We start from the raw sequence: 21604 nt of genomic DNA, 5'->3' as shown, positions 1-21604 counted from the left end.
ACAACCTGGGGTAGAGGGCCAACCCCCAGGCATAAGACCATCAGGCCCATCAAACTGGCGTGATAAATACGTAGGGGGATGTCCAATCTTGCCTGTGGTACTGGATGGCATTCCTATGAGTGCCCTACTAGACACTGGGTCACAGGTCACCACCATCCCGTACGTGCTCTTCAAGCAGTACTGGAATGATTCGGACATAACCCGCTACCCAGACGACGACCTGAGTATCATCGCCAGCAATGGTCAGCCCGTGCCGCAGGTGGGATTCAAGGAGGTGACCATTAAAATCGGTAAAGTCGAACTGGCGGCACAAGGACTGATTATAGTGGACATAGACCGTCATGAGAGTCACCCTAGAATCACCCTGGGAACCAATGTAATTGAAAATTGTCTTGCAGAGGTGATTCTCATTTTACAGCAGGTTGCCAAGAACGCCAGTTCCGGCCAGCAGCGTGTGCTCCAAAAAGAGATCCGGGCACTGATGAAGCGGCAACAGGTGGAACTATCTGGTGGTGAGATAGGTAGCGTGAGAATGTGTGACCCGTTCCCTATTGCCATGCCCCCAAAAAGTGAGATGATGATTTGGTGCCGGGCAGCTATTGGTCTAAGAGGTAGAGACTACCAAGCAATGGTAGAACCCGTCTACTCAGACAGTAGGCCCACCATTTTGACAGCACGGGGGGTGGTCGATATACGCCATGGGAGGGTGCCTGTTCGCATCATAAATATCGGTGAGAGAGAAGTACACCTGCCCCGGTATGCCACGCTAGCTAAATTGTTCACCATAAACCAGAATTCTGTACAGGCCGTGGAACCCTTGCCTCCATCTCAACCAGAGGAAGGTAACGGCTCTAAGAAACCAGTGGGGGACTGGTGTCAGCAACTACATCTGGGTACCGAATCCACTCCCTCACACCAGAAACAATGAGTCTATCGGGTGGTTCAAGAGTACGAGAGAGTGTTTAGTAAACACCCGTTAGACTTCGGGCGAGTAAAGGGGGTAGAACACCACATCCCCATGGGAGACCATCCTCCCATAAAGGAGAGATACCGACCCGTACCCCCTGCACACTACCAACACGCCAAGGGGATGCTTAGAGACATGAAGGAGGCTGGGGTAATCAGGGACAGCTGTAGCCCCTGGGCAGCTCCACTAGTCTTAGTGAAAAAGAAGGACAACACTATGAGAATGTGTGTAGACTACAGGAAGGTCAACCGTATCACACACAAAGATGCGTACCCGTTACCAAGGATAGAAGAGTCCTTAGCTGCATTAAAATCTGCTAACTTCTTCTCTACTTTGGATCTCACTAGCGGGTACTGGCAGGTTCCTGTAGCAGAGGCAGACCGGGAGAAGACCGCATTCACCACCCCGATGGGTCTCAGCGAATTTAACTGCATGCCGTTCGGGCTCTGCAACGCACCAGGAACCTTCCAACGGTTGATGGAATGCTGTCTGGGACACCGGAACTTCGAGACGGTCCTGTTATACCTGGACGATGTCATCGTCTATTCCAAGACCTACGAGGACCACCTGAAACACCTGGCAGAAGTGTTCGAAGCTCTGGCAAACTACGGCCTAAAGGTGAAACCCTCCAAGTGTCACCTCCTGAAACCAAAGGTGCAATACCTGGGACACGTGGTGAGTGCTGACGGAGTGGCTCCTGACCCTGATAAGATCACCGTGATTAAGGACTGGCCAAGACCCTCCAGCATAAAAGAAGTGCGGCAGTTCCTCGGGTTGGTAGGCTACTACCGAAGATTCATTCCCGGTTTCACCAAAATGGCAGCCCCTATGCAGGACCTCCTGATAGGTCAATCTCGAAAAGCCAAAAACCAGAAGCCGCCCTTCAGGTGGGAAAATCTGGAAGAGGAGTCCTTTAGCTAGCTGAAGATGGCCCTCACGGGGGAAGAAATCCTGGCATATCCAGACTACAGCCAGCCCTTTATCCTCCACACGGACGCAAGTAACATCGGGCTAGGAGCCGTGCTGTCCCAGATCCAGCAAGGAAAAGAACGGGTAATCGCTTACGCTAGCCGAAAGCTACGACCCACCGAGAGGAACCCTGAGAATTATAGCTCATTCAAGCTGGAGTTCCTGGCAGTAGTGTGGGCAGTGACCGAACGTTTCAAGCATTACCTTGCCTCCTCCAAATTCATCGTGTACACGGATAACAACCCGTTGACACACCTGGACACTGCAAGGCTCGGTGCTCTGGAACAGAGATGGATGGCTCGCCTGTCCAACTTTGAATTCACCATCAAGTACCGGGCAGGACGCTCAAATGCCAACGCGGATGCCCTGTCTAGAATGCTGAACTTACCGGATGTAGGGGAAGATCCAGAAGATCTGGAAGAAGTTGAGCTCCCTGCGTTCCACCGTCATGGGATTACCCTGTATTCCCACCGTGTGAAGGACAGGCGCTCTGCGACGTTCAATCCCTTGCCCCACTACAACTGGGCGGAGACGCAAGACAGTGATCCTGCAGTCCGTCTGGTGAAGGAAATGCTGACCCAAGCCGATGCCAGTCTGGACCCAGACGCCCCAGAGGAGACTAAGCAACTGTGGAAGGAGAAAAGTAGGCTGTTCCTCTACAGGGAGAAGTTGTGCCGGAGAATGGTTAACTCTCGAACACATGAGTTGACCTGGCAGGTAGTGGTCCCCAGACGAGACGCGGCTATGATTCTGGAGGCGTACCACAACGGAGCAGGACATTTCGGGTGGAAGAAGCTGGAGTTCTTATTGCGTGAGCAGTTCTAATGGGTAGGCATGAGAGGAGCCATCGAGAGGTGGTGCAGAGACTGTGGACCGTGCCACCTAAGAAGGAAGGACCGTGCCAGCCAGAAGACTCCCTTGCAGCCCATCATCACCTGACAGCCACTGGAACTGGTAGCCCTGGACCATGTGAAACTGGCTCCAAGCAGATCTGGGTATGTCTACGCCCTCACAATCGTAGATCATTACTCCCGGTTCCTGGTGGTGGTCCCGGTCAAGGACTTAACGGCTCAAACAGCAGCTAGAGCCTTCCAGCAGCACTTCTGCCGTCCACACGGGTACCCGGACCAAGTGCTGACAGACCAAGGGCCAGCCTTCGAAGCGGAAGTCTTCCAGGAGTTCTGCAACCTGTATGGCTGCACGAAGATAAGAACAATGCCCTATCACCCACAAACTAATGGACTCTGCAAGAAGATGAACCAGGTGGTGATAGACCTCCTGAAAACATTGCCCCTGGAAGAACGCAGTATGTGGCCTGAGAAGCTGCCTGATCTGGTGGACCTATACAACCACATCCCTGTAGGTTCTACCAACTGTACCCCGGCTTACCTCATGAGAGCGAGACCTGGTAAGCTGCCTATCGACCTGGATATGGGAGTCCTGACGCCCGAGGACACCTCGCCAGAGGCAGACTGGGATACAGAACGGGAGCAGCAGTATCGGAAAGTGCAGGAGAGCGTGGAGCGAAGTCTGTCTCAAGCTAGAGAAAGGCAAGAGAGGGCTTATAATCAGTATGCTCCCGCTGTTCCCCTGGTACCTGGATAGCAGGTCTTGAAGAGGAAAAGACGGCTCCACAAGTTGGACGACCAGTGGGAGAAGGACCCGTACACCGTACTGCCATCAAGCCATGAGAGCCCAAAGATTTGCGTGATCAGTAAGGATGGAGGAGAAACCACAGCCGTTGTCTCCAGAGACCACCTGAAGAAGTGTCCCGAGCAGCTGCAAAGCCCCGAAGAGGAAGATCAAGAAAACCCTCGACCCGCAGAGGAAAGGGAAGAAATGATCAGGACTGTACTCGGAGACTTCCCCCGGTCTTGGACACAAGTAAACGGTGCTGTCGTGGTACCCGTCCTCACCTTTCTCCAGCCAGCCCCGCAAGTGCCTACAGAGGAACCAGTAGAGCTGGAAGAGCAGCTGGCCCAAGAGGCAGAAGAGTCCACACCAGCAGTACAGGAGGATCAACCCTCTGCTAGTAGTGAGCCTGCCGTGCCCCTAGTGAGCCAAAGAGTGCGCAGAAAGCTGCCCAGCCTGCCCATAACACCTCCTACACCCTGTAGTGCAGGACCAGTTAGTGAGCTCCGTAGGTCCACTAGGGTTACCAGAGGCCAGATGCCCGTACGTTGGAGAATCTAAATTGGCTAGTTGCTTTAACTATTTTATGTTTACCTGTTTTGTTGTAGCCGTTGCTAATTATGTTTTTCAGTTACAGATTTCTTTATATGGACTGACAGGTTATGGACAGTGAGTAACCGGAACTCTGTTGTAAATATGTTTGGAGCGTAACCCAGGAATGGACTAAAGACTGTTGAAGACTCGGGGCAGGACAGACCCCTACCTGGTTACGGCTCCCTGTTCTTTGGTGAAATGGACACCCTTATTGCTTCCCGGTTACGGACACGCCGTGACCATCTCATGTATTTAATTGTTATTGTTTATACCCTGTTATGTTTTGAAAAAAAAAATATGTTTAGTCCGGGAGTACTAAATTTCACTAGGGGGGAATGTGGCACCCCAGGGGTCTGGTTTCCACAGTAATAGCAGTATTACGTCTGTGAGCAGGTGGGAGGTCTCCTGGGCAGGAATCCTAAGCATGCCACACCTCCTGCCCAGTCCTGGGAGGGGAAGAACTTCCCCTACAAAAACTGGGGCTGAGGCAGGGTTAGAGAGAGGAGTTCCAGACAGAGACGGAGTCTGGTCTGGACACGCAGAAACAGGGACAGATAGACATCTGGAGCTCTGTAGGAGCCGAGGAGAAGCGCCAGGGGCTGGAGCCGTGCAGAGCTCGCCCTGGGAGAAGGTACAAAAACCGGACACAGGAGTCCGAGGCTGTGGGGACTAAGATATACCCAGCAGCAGAATCCATCCGGCAGGGGATTCCAGGTCCTCTGGCCATAAAAGCCCGGAGGCTCAGTCACAACGAAGGGACCAGCACCGCCATCCCGGAGCGGAGGCTAACAGGAGGCCCCAGGTCACCAGCCATACGGGTGAGCACCACACGGTATACCCAGGGACGTGGGCTACTTGTAACCGCTGAAAGCAGGGTAGCCAGGAAGGGTACAGACTAACGGGAAGGCCTACAACTCCACCTGGCCAGGGGAACTCCGGCTTACTCGCAGACTAACCAGGCCCCAACTACTAGCCAGTACTCCCGGGGGAATTTGCCTTGTACCATCAGTAAAGGCCCTGAACTGTACCCTCGCGTCTCCGTGCTTCCTTGTCGCACCGTTAATGCCGGGACATCCACACCATCACTCCCAACATCACCCACATCCGCTGCCCTGAGGCCATACCTCTCCCGTTGGGGGTTATACCAACATTGCTGCACACCTATACCACCGGCCTCAGCGGTCTGCCCTGCAGCGGCGGTTTCATAACCACATTCAACGGGTGGCGTAGTCGGACACTAATACCATCATACCAATAACTGCAACTTAGTTTGACCACCCTGGGCGCGGACCGGGTCACCGCCACACGAAGACTACTACCCCATCGGATCCGGCTCCGGGTATCCCCCGCGCGCACGCGCGCCGCACTACAGCACTAGCCCAGGGGGTGAGTCAAAACCAATATGGTTGAACAAGAACGTAAAAGGGGCGTTAAATAGCAAAAAAGAGGCATTCAAGAGATTAAAACAGGAAAACAGTAAGGAAGCACTAATGTGTTACAAGAAAAAAACGAGAACCTGTAAAAAACAAATAAAAATAGCGAAGGAGGAAACAGAGAGACGTATTGCTAGGGAAAGTAGATCAAATCCCAAACTGTTCTTTACGTATATAAATAGTAAAAGGATTAAATCGGATAATATTGGACCGATAAAAAGTGAGGAAGGCAAAATCATTGAGAAAGATGAGGATAAAGCTAATCTATTAAATAATTTTTTTTCGACAACTTTCACAAAGGAAATCGAACTAACAGGAGAAATGAGAAGTGACAAACTTAATCCTCCACTAAGTATGACAAATCTAACCCAAGCTGGGGTACAGAAACGCCTCAGTAACATTAAAATAAACAAATCACCAGGACCTGATGGCATACACCCACGGGTACTAAGGGAACTAAGTAATATGATAGACAGACCGTTATATCTTATATTTAAGGACTCTGTTGAGACTGGGTCTGTGCCACTTGATTGGCGACAGGCTAATGTAGTGCCAATATTCAAAAAGGGAGCGAAAAGTGACGCCGGAAACTATCGGCCGGTGAGTCTGACGTCCGTTGTGGGCAAAATTTTTGAAAGCTTCATTAAAGAGGCAATTACGGAGCATCTTGATGCTAATAATCTTTTAATCCCGAACCAACATGGATTCATGAGGAATCGCTCCTGCCAAACAAACCTGATTGACTTCTACGAGGAGGTTAGCTCTAGAGATGAGCGTTGTTCTACTCGAACTGTTCGCCAATCTCAAATTCGAGCTGTTTTGGGCGGTGTTCGAGCTGGTCGGCGAACACGAACAATTTGAGAAAAATTCGGCTGTTCGAGGTTATGTTCGATAACTGTTCGTGCACCAAAATCATAACTGGATTTTTTCTCAGTAATGATGAAAATTAATGTTAATACGCAGTTTGAGTGTACAGCGGGGCGGGGGGAGGGGCAGGGGATGGATCTCTGCAGGAACAATGAAGATCTCCATTTTTTTTTCTCTTTCCCGCATTTGCAGTGGGGAGGTGCAATCTGTCAGCCTATCAGCAGCGCACACACGGAGTGAAGTGCTTTTTTTCACACAAGCAAGGGCATGTGTGATTGGCAGTGTATGTCACATGTCCTTGCCCTATAAGACCAAGCCATTTTCCCCGTCGCCACCATTTTCTCACTGCTGCAGCTGCGTGTTAGACGGCACCGCTGTTGCTGTGTGCGCTATACCTTGTTAATTTCAAGCCAATTTTCGCACAAATATACAGATAGCTTGGGAGTAGGGAATAGTTGTGATTGCAGTCCTTTTAAGGACTAGGTTACAGCATTTCCTACGACTTTTATCAGGCAGGTCTGTGCTCTTAAATAGATAGATTGTGGGAGTAAAGACTAATTGTAATTGGAGTCCTTTTCAGGACTAGGTTACATCAGTTCCTATCAGTTTTTGCCAGGCAGGTCTGTGCCAGTGCTGTGCAAGTTTTTTTCACAGCATTTGGCTGAATCTAGCAAAGCTAATCCTTTTTGGCCTATTGCAGAGTGTGTTAGTCAGTGGAGTAGCCTATCTGTGTTGCAAGATATACCACCTGTGTATAGAATACCAATTTTTTTACTGCACCTAGTGAAGTAAAATCTTTTGGGCATAGCATCATTCTATTAGTCCATCTATACTGACCTCCATCAGGTTGCAAACTGAATATAATTTTTTTCTGCATCTAGCTCTGAAAAAATATTTGGGCTTCTAGCAGTGTGTGGGACTTGGTCTATTAGTCCATCTATACTGACCTCCATCAGGTTGCAAATTAAAAATAATTTTTTTCTGCATCTAGCTCTGAAAAAATATTTGGGCTTCTAGCAGTGTGTGGGACTTGGTCTATTAGTCCATCTATACTGACCTCCATCAGGTTGCAAATTAAAAATAATTTTTTTCTGCATCTAGCTCTGAAAAAATATTTGGGCTTCTAGCAGTGTGTGGGACTTGGTCTATTAGTCCATCTATACTGACCTCCATCAGGTTGCAAATTGAATAAAAAAATTTTCTGCATCTAGCTCTGAAAAAATATTTGGGCTTCTAGCGGTGTGTGGGACTTGGTCTATTAGTCCATCTATACTGACCTCCATCAGGTTGCAAATTAAAAATAATTTTTTTCTTCATTTAGCTCTGAAAAAATATTTGGGCTTCTAGCAGTGTGTGGGACTTGTTCTATTAGTCCTTCTATACTGACCTCCAGCAGGTTGCAAATTGAATATAATTTTTTTCTGCATCTAGCTCTGAAAAAATATTTGGGCTTCTAGCGGTGTGTGGGACCTGGTCTATTAGTCCATCTATACTGACCTCCATCAGGTTGCAAATTAAAAATAATTTTTTTCTGCATCTAGCTCTGAAAAAATATTTGGGCTTCTAGCGGTGTGTGGGACTTGGTCTATTAGTCCATCTATACTGACCTCCATCAGGTTGCAAATTAAAAATAATTTTTTTCTGCATCTAGCTCTGAAAAAATATTTGGGCTTCTAGCAGTGTGTGGGACTTGGTCTATTAGTCCATCTATACTGACCTCCATCAGGTTGCAAATTGAATAAAAAAATTTTCTGCATCTAGCTCTGAAAAAATATTTGGGCTTCTAGCGGTGTGTGGGACTTGGTCTATTAGTCCATCTATACTGACCTCCATCAGGTTGCAAATTAAAAATAATTTTTTTCTGCATCTAACCCAGCCAATAGTTTTGGCCTAATACCACAGTTTGGCCACTCAGCTCTGCTCGGTTACCATCCATTGTTTTTTTGTGCAAACAACTCCAGAGTTGTGAATTAGTTAACCACCAAAATGAGTGGAAAAAGGCCTGCTGCTGGTGGAAAGGGGAATAGGCGTGTTGGGAAGGGGAAAAAAGGTTGTGTCCGTGGGGTAGGTGCAGAAGAAAGACCATCTTCCAGCCAAACTAAAATGTCTACTTCTTTTAGCGGACAATGTGATAAGATCCCTTTCTTACGGCCACGCCAATCGCTACAAATTCCAGATGAGGCACAAAAACAGCAGGTGCTTCAACGGATATCAAGTGCTCCTTTAAGTGGGCTCTCCTCCACATCAACTTCAACATCACAAATACTCCAGTCCTCAAAGGTGTCACCCAAATCGCACTTGCTTCCTCACAGCTCCCAAATCTCCAGCTGCCCGTCTGAGTATGAGGTAGAACAGATGGTTGAGTCTGCAGAGCTGTTTACTCATACTATAGCCTGGGAATCAGAGGTCGACTCCAGCGCTTCTGTGAATCCAGACGAGGAAATGATCTGCACTGATGCCCAGAATCTTTATGAGTCGGATCCAGGACCAGACGCAGAAGGTTCTGACCATAATGTAGACCCTCATTCCCAAACTGTAACTCCTGTTGGTGGAGACAATGAGGAAGACGATGATAAGACTCAAATACCTGATTGGAGCGACAACTTTAGTTTTTTGTCAGGGCAGGAACAGGTTGGCTCTGAGGACGACGGGTGTGATAACGCACAGGGTGATGATGATGAGGTCGGAGATCCCACTTACTGTCAACCCACAGTCAGCCAAGAGATGAGGTCAGCAGAGGAGGTGGAGGAAGATGCTAGTGACGACGAGGTCAGGTTGCGCCTTCCTGGACAGAGACGTAGTACTGGAAGCACGTCAACAACTGCATCCTCAAACACAACTCTGCCTCTCACCACAAGTCGTGGTGGCTCTTCAGGTCGCATGGGTGCTAAGCCTTGCATAGCCTGGGCATTTTTTCAGATCGATAAAGATGACCCAACTCGTGTTATCTGTAACATTTGTCAGCAAAAGCTAAGTAGAGGCCAAAAAATACATAGTTTGAGTACTTCATGCATGAACCGGCACATGGACATGAAGCATAAGTTGCAGTGGGAAGCTCAGTGTGCTACAATGCGGTCTAGCCGGCCGGGCCAACCACCGTCTGCCATATCTTGTGCATCCGCGGCCTCTTCATCCTCTGTGACTGGGGGGACAGCAGTCACACCTGTTTTGGGGCGCAGACCTGCCACCTCTTTACCCGCAACAGCCAGCGTGATTGGCAGGTCATCATTTTCTTTGGAGGTGGTAATACCAGCTGGTCTTGAGCGCTGTCCGACATCGATAGCACCACCTTTGGATCAAGGCAACCTAACATGTCCGCCTGCATCTTCCTCACAGACCGGCAGTTTGCCGGGGACACCCTTATCAACCCCGTCTAAGCACAATAGCCAGCCCTCGGTCCCTCAGATGTGGACAAGTAAAAGACCATTTCCTCCTAGCCATGAGAAAGCTAAGAGGTTGAATTTCACCATCTGCAAGCTCTTGGCTACAGAAATGCTGCCTTTCCGCCTGGTGGACACAGAGGATTTTCGAGACCTTATGTCCGTCGCAGTACCCCAGTACCAGATGCCCAGTCGGCACTACTTCTCAAAGAAAGGTGTGCCTGCGCTCCACCAGCATGTCGCACACAACATCACCGCTTCTTTGAGAAACTCTGTGTGTGACAGGGTGCATTTCACCACAGACACTTGGACGAGTAGGCATGGACAGGGGCGTTACATGTCGCTGACTGGGCACTGGGTAACTATGGTGACAGCAGGACAAGGGGCTGCTGTCCAAGTCTTGCCGTCCCCACGAGTTGTGCGTCAATCCTCTTTATGTCATTTTTCCTCCACTGCTTCTGCCTCCTCAACCTCCTCTCGGTCTTCCACCTGCACCCAAAGCCTGTCTGGTCATGCCACAAGCTTTCTAACTGCGCAGAAGGGATCCTGCACACCTCCTTACTATGCTGGCAGTAGGGCTCAACGTCATCAGGCGGTTTTTACATTGAAATGTCTGGGAAATGTGAGTCACACAGCTGAGGAGTTGTGGTCAGCTCTGGAGAACCAATTTCATGAATGGTTGTCTCCACTGGACCTGAAACCAGGGAAGGCCGTGTGCGACAATGCTGCAAACCTGGGTGCGGCCCTTCGCCGGGGCAATGTCACACACGTGCCTTGTATGGCTCACGTGTTGAACCTGGTTGTCCAGCAATTTTTAGCCCACTATCCCAGACTAGATGGCCTTCTGCAGAGGGCGCGGTCGCTGTGTGCTCACTTCCGCCGTTCGCATCCCGCAGCTCAGCGACTTACATCTCTACAGAAGTCGTTGGGCCTGCCACTTCACCGGCTAAAATGCGATGTGCCTACCCGGTGGAATTCAACTCTGCACATGTTGCAGCGACTGTGGCAGCACCGACAAGCCCTGGTGCAATACGTTCTGACGTATAGCCTGGGCCAACGAGATTCAGAGGTGGGGCAAATCACGCTGGAGGAGTGGTCTCAGATCAGGGACCTATGCACCCTTCTGCACAGTTTTGAAATGGCGACGAAGATGTTTAGTGCTGACGATGCCATTATCAGCATGACTATTCCAGTGATTTACATGCTGGAGCACATGTTAAACAGAATTCGGAGTCAGGTGGTGGCACAAGAGGAGGTGGAGGAAGTAGAGGAGGAGGAGTTGTATGCGGAAGGGCTAACATCTGCAAGGTCCAGACGGTCGGCAGCACCAGGGCGGCAGGCATGTGAGGGTGGGGGAGATGATTTTACCAGGGCGCATGGTAGCAGCCAAACTAGTGAGGAAGGTGCAGGAGCCCAGGAAGAAGTGGAGGACGAACTGATGGAAGACTCATCAGATGAGGGAGACCTTGATCACATTTCTGTTGTGCGAGGTTGGGGGAAGAGGACAGAGGAAGGAAGCATGATTGTTACCTCGCCACCAACACAACAGGGACTTGGTGCTCCTGGATGCGCAACACACATGAGTGCCTTCTTGCTGCACTACCTGCAACATGACCCTCGAATTGTGAGAATTAGAAATAATCCTGACTACTGGGTTGCCACACTGTTAGATCCCCGGTACAAAAGTAAATTTGCAGAAATTATTCCTGCCATAGAAAGGGATGCACGCATGCAGGAGTATCAGCAGAGACTGTTGCAGAATCTTACATGTGCTTTTCCACAAAATACCAGTGGTGCACGTAGTGAATCTCACAGTTCCAACTTGCCAACCGTGGGACCGTCAAGTGTTCAGCACTCAAACCGTAACAGAACCACAGTATCTGCTGGTAACATCAATTTTGCGGAATCATTTCACCACTTTTTTAGCCCATCCTTTGCAAGGCCACAGGAGACAAGAAGTCTGACACATAGTCAACGCCTAGAGACGATGGTACAGCAGTATCTCCAAGTAAACATTGAAGCCACGACTGTGTCACTGGACCCTTGCTCTTTTTGGGCTTCCAATCTGGATAAATGGCCGGAGCTAGCCACTTACGCCTTGGAGATCTTGTCATGCCCCGCAGCCAGCGTTCTGTCTGAACGTGTGTTCAGCGCTGCTGGTGGTGTGCTGACAGATAAGCGCACGCGGCTCTCCACTGATAATGTAGACAGACTCACGTTCATAAAGATGAACAAATCATGGATCCGAAACGACTTTTCTACCCCTGTGTCATCCTGGGGAGAGTAAAAGCTTGATGATTGGTTAAAATCACCCTACCAACCGTTTTAAGCTTTCAAATTACTAATCATGTTTATCTGTATCTTGACTGGAAAATAATTTGGGCTTTGTAGCAGTGTGCAGCACTGATCCTATTAGGCCATCTATAATAAGCTTCACCAGATTTAAAATTAAAAATAATTTTTAGCTGCATCTAGCCCGGAAAATAATTTTGGGGCTCCGAGATGCGCAAGACACATAAGTGCCTTCTTGCTGCACTACCTGCAGCATGACCCTCATATTGTCAGAATTCGAAGTAATCATGACTACTGGGTTGCCACACTCTTAGATCCCCCAAACTTTTCGATCAACCTTTTCATTTTAATAAAGACCAAAAAAATGGTCATTTTTGAAATTATAAGCATTAGCAGGTTGTTAGAAACTGAAATCAAACAGTTTTCAACTCAAAACTTTATTCTAGGTGATGTTACATTTTCACATAGGACCCCTTGTGCTTAGATGTGAACTGCCTCCCGCCATCATAGACACTCCTTTTAATGATGCTCCAAAGGTTCTGAATGGGGTAGAGGTCAGGGGAGCATGGGGGTCACACCATAAGTTTGTCCCCTTTTATGCCCATATCAGCCAGAGATGCAGATGTTTTATGTGCAGCATGAGATGGTGCATTATCATGCAGAAAAATGATCTTGCTGTGAAATACACGGTTCTTCTTCTTGAACGATGGCAGGAAGTGCTGTTTGAGAAAGTCCACATACATTATGGAGTTCATCTTTAGCGCCTTCAGGGATCCTAAAGGGGCCGACAATCTCTCTCCCCATGATTCCAGCCCAAAACATTACTCCACCTCCTCCTTGTTGGCGCTGTAGCCGTGTTTGCGTGGGGTGTCCATCAACCAGCCATCCTCCACTCCATCCATCTGGACCATCGAGCGCTGCACGGCACTCATCCGTGAACAAAACAGTTTTGAAATCAGTCTTCATGTAATGTTTGGCCCACTGGAGCCGTTTCTGCTTGTGTGAAGTGGATAGAGGAGGTCGACAGGATGGCGTATGCACAGCTGCAAACCTCTGAAGGACCCTGCATCTTGTTGTTCGGGGGACGTTGGAGGCACAAGCAGCTTCAAAAACTTGTCTGCTGCTATGACAAGGCTTTTTTGCCGCTGCTCTTTCAACCTGACGTAATTGCCTGTAGGAAAGAGTCCTCAATTTGCCCTTATCAGCACGCACACGTGTGTACTGTGAATCAGCTACATACTTCTTGATTGCCAAGACACTTCATCCTGATCATCGCACAATGTTGATTGTAGTCATGCCTTGACCTAAACACTCCACAATTTGTTGCTTCTCAGCAGCCGACACATCCTTTTTCTTTCCCATTTTGGCAGAAAATGTAGGCTGCTTAATAATGTGAGAGAGCCTTCTTAAGTAGTCTTGCCTTTCATTGGACACACCTGCCAAACTAATTAGCACAGGTGTCTGCAATTGCTTACAGTGATATAAAGAGCCCTGACACACATCACCATCAATGAGTTTAACTGACAAACAAACAAATTCTTCCCTTATCACTCCTAAACACTTTTTGCATAATAATTTGGAACGCGGTGTACATGTGCTTTTCCACAAAACACCAGTGGTTCACGTAGTGAATCTTACAGTTCTAACTTGCCAACCGTGGTCTGTATGGAATTGTTCAATAAAGGGCCCAAAATTAAGATAACATAGATGGGAGAGGTCTCTATGAATAGGAATTCCTAAGTATTTGATACCCTGTGAGGGCCAGGCAAAGGGAAAGTTGGACTGGATGGAATCCTATATGGATTTAGGGAGGGAGACATCGAGGGCCTCAGACTTCGCTGCATTGATTTTAAAATTTTACCATGTAAAAAAGTGATCTATTTCAGCCATAACAGCAGGGATGGATATATGTGATTGAGTGATATATACTAGGACATCATCAGCAAATAGAGAGCACTTGTACTCGGTGCCTCCCACCTCAATCCACCTAATATTGGGGTTATGGCGAATTGATGAGAGCAGGTGCTCCGTCACTAGGATGTATAAGAGAGGGGACAGAGGACATCCCTGCCTTGTCCCATTGGTGATTGTGAAAGGTGATGAAAATGTTCTGACGCACCCCCTGGGCCTTGGGACACCCGGAGCCGGACCCTTTTTGGTGGATGCTGGTGGTTGTAGTCTTCGTGGCGGCGATCCGGTTCCGTGGCTCAGGGCGGTCAAACCAGTGGCGGAACTATTTATGTGGTTTTGATGTTTAAATGTCCGACTACGCCACCCGTGGATTGCGGTCAGAGTGAACCGCCGCTACAGGGCAGACCGCTAAGGCTGGTGTTGTGGGTGCAGCAGAGCGTAGCATAACTCCCCACGGGAGGAGTATAGCCTCAGGGCAGTGTATGCGGAGGATGGGGGTGATGGTGCAGGGCAGCAGCAGTAACGACACGGAGTCAGTGATGCAGTTCAGGGCCTTTACTCACAGTTCTTATTATCCAGACCACGTCTGCAGGTAACGGCTGCCCACGTCGTACTGTGCTCACCAGGTGAGGGGCTCAGACAACTCCCAGATAACTTTGGAGCGCTTCACAGGACCCCCTTTGTGTGTCCTTTGTCTGGCCTTTCTTACCAACACTTCTGTCCGGCTGCCTCGGGCCTCCTCTTGGTAAACTTGGCGCCAGTTTCCCTGACCCTATGTGGTGCCTTCCTAGCGGGTGGAGCAAGGGGCTGCGCCACATAAAATGTCAGAGCCTCCGGTTTCTAGCTGAGGGTCGTTTCCTGCCTCCACTAGTTCGGGGACCGGTCTCCCCCTTTGGCCTGACCCCTCCACGCAGGTGGATTCGGGCGTGCGGTGGCGACTCGCCCGTCCGCACCCCTGGGATCCCTTCATTCCTCGTTCCTGGAGCCTTCTCCGCTCCTCTTCCTTCCTTCTCCCTCTTGCAGGCCTGGGCCTCTGTTACTAGGCCCGCCTCCGGAGCAGAGCTCATGCAGAGCCCCTGCTCCCTGCCACTTTTGCTCAGACTTCTCTGCACTGAACTAAGATGGTGCCCACCTTTTATACTCCCTTCTCAATGCACCCAGGAACTGCTTCCTCCCTGCTCCTGCACTGCAGGGTTCCCCTTCCTCAGTGTTCCCTCCCCCCACTCCAGCCAGGGACAGGGACTGTCGTGCCCATCTCAGGGGCATATTGGTCGCCCTGCCCCACGGCAATGTGGTGTAATGCATGCAGGTGTCGGGTCCTGATCCACACTCCATCCTTATCTGAGAGTGAGATATCACACCTCTGGGTGAGGTGCAATACGTCTGTAGCAACCGAGCCCTCGGTGCTACAGTTCCATTTATCTTCAGCCTAGGTGACGTATTGTGATACAGGGCCGTGATTTTGGCTATAAAAGGGTCCCCTAGACCCCTACCCCAAGCTTTTTAAGAGAATCATATATGGCGTGCCAGGAGACTCTATGGAATGCTTTCTCAGCATCCAACGAGAGTATCTACTTACAAATTTTTAACTGCATCTAGCCCAGGAAATACTTTGTGCCTAGTAGCAGTGTCTGCTAGTCAGCGGATTATCCCGGCTGTTAAGCAAGCTACACCACCTGTAGTTTGGACACTTAATTTTTTCAAAGGAAATGCTTCGGGACCACGGGATACTTAGTGAAGAGCATCAGGAGGCACCCCAAGGCATAGGGGCTGGGACTGGCACTAGGATGCCTTGCGGTGGACAGCCGAGCTCGATCCTTATAAAAGCTTTTTAACTGCAGCAGCTTTATTGGACGCTACTGGAGCTGGAATTACGCGGCTGCTGGCATGAGACTTGCCCTCCAATAGATCCTTGTAAATGGATTTAAAGTGTATTCATTCAAATTAGAGGGACAATTTAAATTAAAAAGCTTAGAGCTGCCTCCACCACAGGGGGGCTCTCTCGACCCACCAGCGGACAGGCACCAGTATTGGGAGAGGGGGGCTGGCCGTCAGGGTTCACCGCGGCTCTGGCACAAACCCGGCGACACGGAGGTGGCACGGGCAGGAGCGGACTGGCCGTCTCGGCTTCTCACTTTTTGGATTTTAGAAGGGCATGACATGCCTATATCTGTGTCTCCCCCTCCTTTTACTCCTCCACCTCTTTTCTTTTCGCATGACTATATGTACTTGTCACTTTTCCATGTGTTAGTTGTGTCTTCTGAGCAGTTTGTCAGCTTTTGGACACCTTTGAAGGTGTTTTCTATGTGTTTCTATGTGTTTTTGTTTGCCTGCCATTGGTTTTAACGGTGTTCGAAGGTGTTTGACGAACAGTTCGACGAACAGTTCGGCGAACACACGGGTGTTCGACGAACCGAACCGAACTCGAACACTACGGGGGTGGCTCAACACTAGTTAGCTCTCGAGTAGATCAGGGGGAACCAGTGGATGTCGTGTATCTCGACTTCTCAAAAGCGTTCGATAGCGTGCCACATAATAGGTTGGTATACAAAATGAGAATGATGGGGCTGGGGGAAAATGTCTGCAAGTGGGTAGCTAACTGGCTAAAGGATAGAAGGCAGAGGGTGGTTATAAATGGAATATACTCAGATTGGGTAAGCGTCACTAGTGGGGTACCACAGGGGTCTGTACTAGGCCCAATGTTATTTAATATCTTTATTAACGACATAGTCAACGGGATAAATAGTAAAATATCAATATTTGCAGATGACACAAAGTTATGTAAAATAATTAATACAAAAGAGGACAGTGCAGACCTACAGAGGGATTTGGATAAGCTGGGTAGGTGGAGCATTAAATGGCAAATGAGGTTTAACGAGGAGAAATGTAAGGTCATACATATGGGAAGGAAAAATGGAAGTCACCAGTACTCACTGAATGGGAAATCATTGGGGAATTCAGAGATGGAGAAGGACTTGGGCATCTTGATTGATAGCAAACTAAATTGGAGTGCCAAAGTCAGGCCGCTGCTGTAAGGGCAAACAGGGTAATGGGATGTATCAGAAGAGGTATAGCTGCAAAGGATGAGAACATTGTTCTTCCACTGTACAAAGCACTGGTCAGACCACACTTGGAATACTGTGCTCAGTTATGGGCCCCAATATATAGAAAGGATATAAATGAGCTTGAAAAGGTACAAAGGAGGGCAACAAAATTAATAAAGGGAATGGAGGGATTGCAATACCCAGAGAGGTTGGCAAAACTAGGACTATTCAGCCTGGAAAAGAGAAGGTTGAGGGGGGACATAATAAATGTGTACAAATATGTTAGGAGACAGTATAGAGATCTTGCCCGGGATTTGTTCAAAAGGAGGGATATTACGGTAACAAGAGGGCATTCACTAAGACTGGAAGAGAAAAGGTTTCAGCACCAGCATAGGAAGGGGTTCTTTACGGTAAGAGCAGTGAGAATATGGAATTCACTGAGTGAGGAGACGGTAATGTCAGATTCACTACACCAGTTCAAGCGGGGACTGGATGCATTTCTAGATACCAGGCAGATTTCAGCATATACTTAAAAATAAAATAAAATAGTAGGTTGATACAGGGATTTATTCTGACTGCTGGTTTCAGAGTCGGGAGGGAATTTTTCCTCAGGTGAAGATTGGCCAAATCATTTGGGGTTTTTGCCCTCCTCTGGATCAACTTTAGCAATTACAGAACTAACAGGTCGAACTTGATGGACGCAAGTCTTTATTCAGCTTTACAAACTATGTTACTATGTTACTATCTGCATCTAGCTCTGAAAAAATATTTGGCCTTCTAGCAGTGTGTGGGACATTCTCTATTAGTCCATCTATACTGACCTCCATCAGGTTGCAAATTAAAAATAATTTTTTGTCTGCATCTAGCTCTGAAAAAATATTTGGCCTTCTAGCAGTGTGTGGGACTTTCTCTATTTGTCCATCTATACTGACCTCCATCAGGTTGCAAATTAAAAATAATTTTTTGTCTGTATCTAGCTCTGAAAAAATATTTGGCCTTCTAGCAGTGTGTGGGACTTTCTCTATTAGTCCATCTATACTGACCTCCATCAGGTTGCAAACTGAATATATTTTTTTTCTGCATCTACCTCTGAAAAAATATTGGGCTTCTAGCTGTGTGTGGGACTTGTTCTATTAATCCATCTATACAGACCTCCATCAGGTTGCAAACTGAATATAATTTTTTTCTGCATCTACCTCTGAAAAAATATTTGGGCTTCTAGCAGTGTGTGGGACTTGTTCTATTAGTCCATCTATACTGACCTCCATCAGGTTGCAAACTGAATATAATTTTTTTCTGCATCTAGCTCTGAAAAAATATTTGGCCTTCTAGCAGTGTGTGGGACTTTCTCTATTAGTCCATCTATACTGACCTCCATCAGGTTGCAAATTAAAAATAATTTTTTGTCTGCATCTAGCTCTGAAAAAATATTTGGCCTTCTAGCAGTGTGTGGGACTTTCTCTATTAGTCCATCTATACTGACCTCCATCAGGATGAAAATTCAAAATAATTTTTGTCTGCATCTAGCTCTGAAAAAATATTTGGCCTTCTAGCAGTGTGTGGGACTTTCTCTATTAGTCCATCTATACTGACCTCCATCAGGCTGCAAATTAAAAATAATTTTTATCTGCATCTACCTCTGAAAAAATATTTGGCCTTCTAGCTGTGTGTGGGACTTGTTCTATTAGTCCATCTATACTGACCTCCATCAGGTTGCAAACTGAATATAATTTTTTTCTGCATCTAGCTCTGAAAAAATATTTGGCCTTCTAGCAGTGTGTGGGACTTTCTCTATTAGTCCATCTATACTGACCTCCATCAGGTTGCAAATTAAAAATAATTTAAATCTGCATCTAGCTCTGAAAAAATATTTGGCCTTCTAGCAGTGTGTGGGACTTTCTCTATTAGTCCATCTATACTGACCTCCATCAGGTTGCAAATTAAAAATAATTTTTTGTCTGCATCTAGCTCTGAAAAAATATTTGGCCTTCTAGCAGTGTGTGGGACTTGTTCTATTAGTCCATCTATACTAACCTCCATCACGCTGCAAATTCAAAATAATTTTTTTCTGCATCTACCTCTGAAAAAATATTTGGGCTTCTAGCTGTGTGTGGGACTTGTTCTATTAGTCCATCTATACTGACCTCCATCAGGTTGCAAATTGAATATAATTTTTTTCTGCATCTAGCTCTGAAAAAATATTTAGCCTTCTAGCAGTGTGTGGGACTTGTTCTATTAGTCTATCTATACTGACCTCCATCACGCTGCAAATTCAAAATAATTTTTTGTCTGCATCTAGCTCTGAAAAAATATTTGGCCTTCTAGCAGTGTGTGGGACTTTCTCTATTAGTCCATCTATACTGACCTCCATCAGGTTGCAAATTAAAAATAATTTTTATCTGCATCTACCTCTGAAAAAATATTTGGGCTTCTAGCTGTGTGTGGGACTTGTTCTATTAGTCCATCTATACTGACCTCCATCAGGTTGCAAACTGAATATAATTTTTTTCTGCATCTAGCTCTGAAAAAATATTTGGCCTTCTAGCAGTGTGTGGGACTTTCTCTATTAGTCCATCTATACTGACCTCCATCAGGTTGCAAATTAAAAATAATTTAAATCTGCATCTAGCTCTGAAAAAATATTTGGCCTTCTAGCAGTGTGTGGGACTTTCTCTATTAGTCCATCTATACTGACCTCCATCAGGTTGCAAATTAAAAATAATTTTTTGTCTGCATCTAGCTCTGAAAAAATATTTGGCCTTCTAGCAGTGTGTGGGACTTGTTCTATTAGTCCATCTATACTAACCTCCATCACGCTGCAAATTCAAAATAATTTTTTTCTGCATCTACCTCTGAAAAAATATTTGGGCTTCTAGCTGTGTGTGGGACTTGTTCTATTAGTCCATCTATACTGACCTCCATCAGGTTGCAAATTGAATATAATTTTTTTCTGCATCTAGCTCTGAAAAAATATTTAGCCTTCTAGCAGTGTGTGGGACTTGTTCTATTAGTCTATCTATACTGACCTCCATCACGCTGCAAATTCAAAATAATTTTTTGTCTGCATCTAGCTCTGAAAAAATATTTGGCCTTCTAGCAGTGTGTGGGACTTTCTCTATTAGTCCATCTATACTGACCTCCATCAGGTTGCAAATTAAAAATAATTTTTATCTGCATCTACCTCTGAAAAAATATTTGGGCTTCTAGCTGTGTGTGGGACTTGTTCTATTAGTCCATCTATACTGACCTCCATCAGGTTGCAAACTGAATATAATTTTTTTCTGCATCTAGCTCTGAAAAAATATTTGGCCTTCTAGCAGTGTGTGGGACTTTCTCTATTAGTCCATCTATACTGACCTCCATCAGGTTGCAAATTAAAAATAATTTTTATCTGCATCTAGCTCTGAAAAAATATTTGGCCTTCTAGCAGTGTGTGGGACTTTCTCTATTAGTCCATCTATACTGACCTCCATCAGGTTGCAAATTAAAAATAATTTTTTGTCTGCATCTAGCTCTGAAAAAATATTTGGCCTTCTAGCAGTGTGTGGGACTTTCTCTATTAGTCCATCTATACTGACCTCCATCAGGTTGCAAATTCAAAATAATTTTTTGTCTGCATCTAGCTCTGAAAAAATATTTGGCCTTCTAGCAGTGTGTGGGACTTTCTCTATTAGTCCATCTATACTGACCTCCATCAGGCTGCAAATTAAAAATAATTTTTATCTGCATCTACCTCTGAAAAAATATTTGGCCTTCTAGCTGTGTGTGGGACTTGTTCTATTAGTCCATCTATACTGACCTCCATCAGGTTGCAAACTGAATATAATTTTTTTCTGCATCTAGCTCTGAAAAAATATTTGGCCTTCTAGCAGTGTGTGGGACTTTCTCTATTAGTCCATCTATACTGACCTCCATCAGATTGCAAATTAAAAATAATTTATATAATAAAGTGATTGTAATGGGGGATTTCAACTACCCGGATATTGACTGGGAAACAGAAACCTGTAGATCTCAGAAAGGAAAAAGGTTCTTGACAAATATTAAGGATAATTATCTCTCCCAACTAGTGCAGAAACCAACGAGAGGGAAGGCCGTGTTGGACTTAATATTGACTAATAGGCCTGATAGAATAACTGAGGTACAGATAGGGGGGCACCTAGGTAATAGCGACCATAATATTATCGACTTCAAAATGCCCTTCAGTAGGGTTATCAATAAGGGAACAACAAAAACATTAAACTTTAGGAGGGCGAAGTTTGATCAGCTGAAAGAAAGCCTTCAACTTATTGACTGGGACAAAGTTCTTAATCAAAGGAATGCGAATAGTAAATGGGAAACCTTCAAAAGAATTCTGAATACTCTGTGCAAGATATATATACCGTATGGGAATAAAAGGGCCAGAAATAAGAGGAAACCAATATGGTTGAACAAGAACGTAAAAGGGGCGTTAAATAGCAAAAAAGAGGCATTCAAGAGGTTAAAACAGGAAAACAGTAAGGAGGCACTAATGTGTTA

The sequence above is a fragment of the Phyllobates terribilis genome, unplaced genomic scaffold (assembly GCF_046119375.1).
Source record: "Phyllobates terribilis strain yellow unplaced genomic scaffold, ASM4611937v1 Scaffold_3__8_contigs__length_932513732, whole genome shotgun sequence".
Taxonomy (NCBI): Eukaryota; Metazoa; Chordata; class Amphibia; order Anura; family Dendrobatidae; genus Phyllobates; species Phyllobates terribilis.
Note: the sequence above shows the minus strand (reverse complement) of the source record.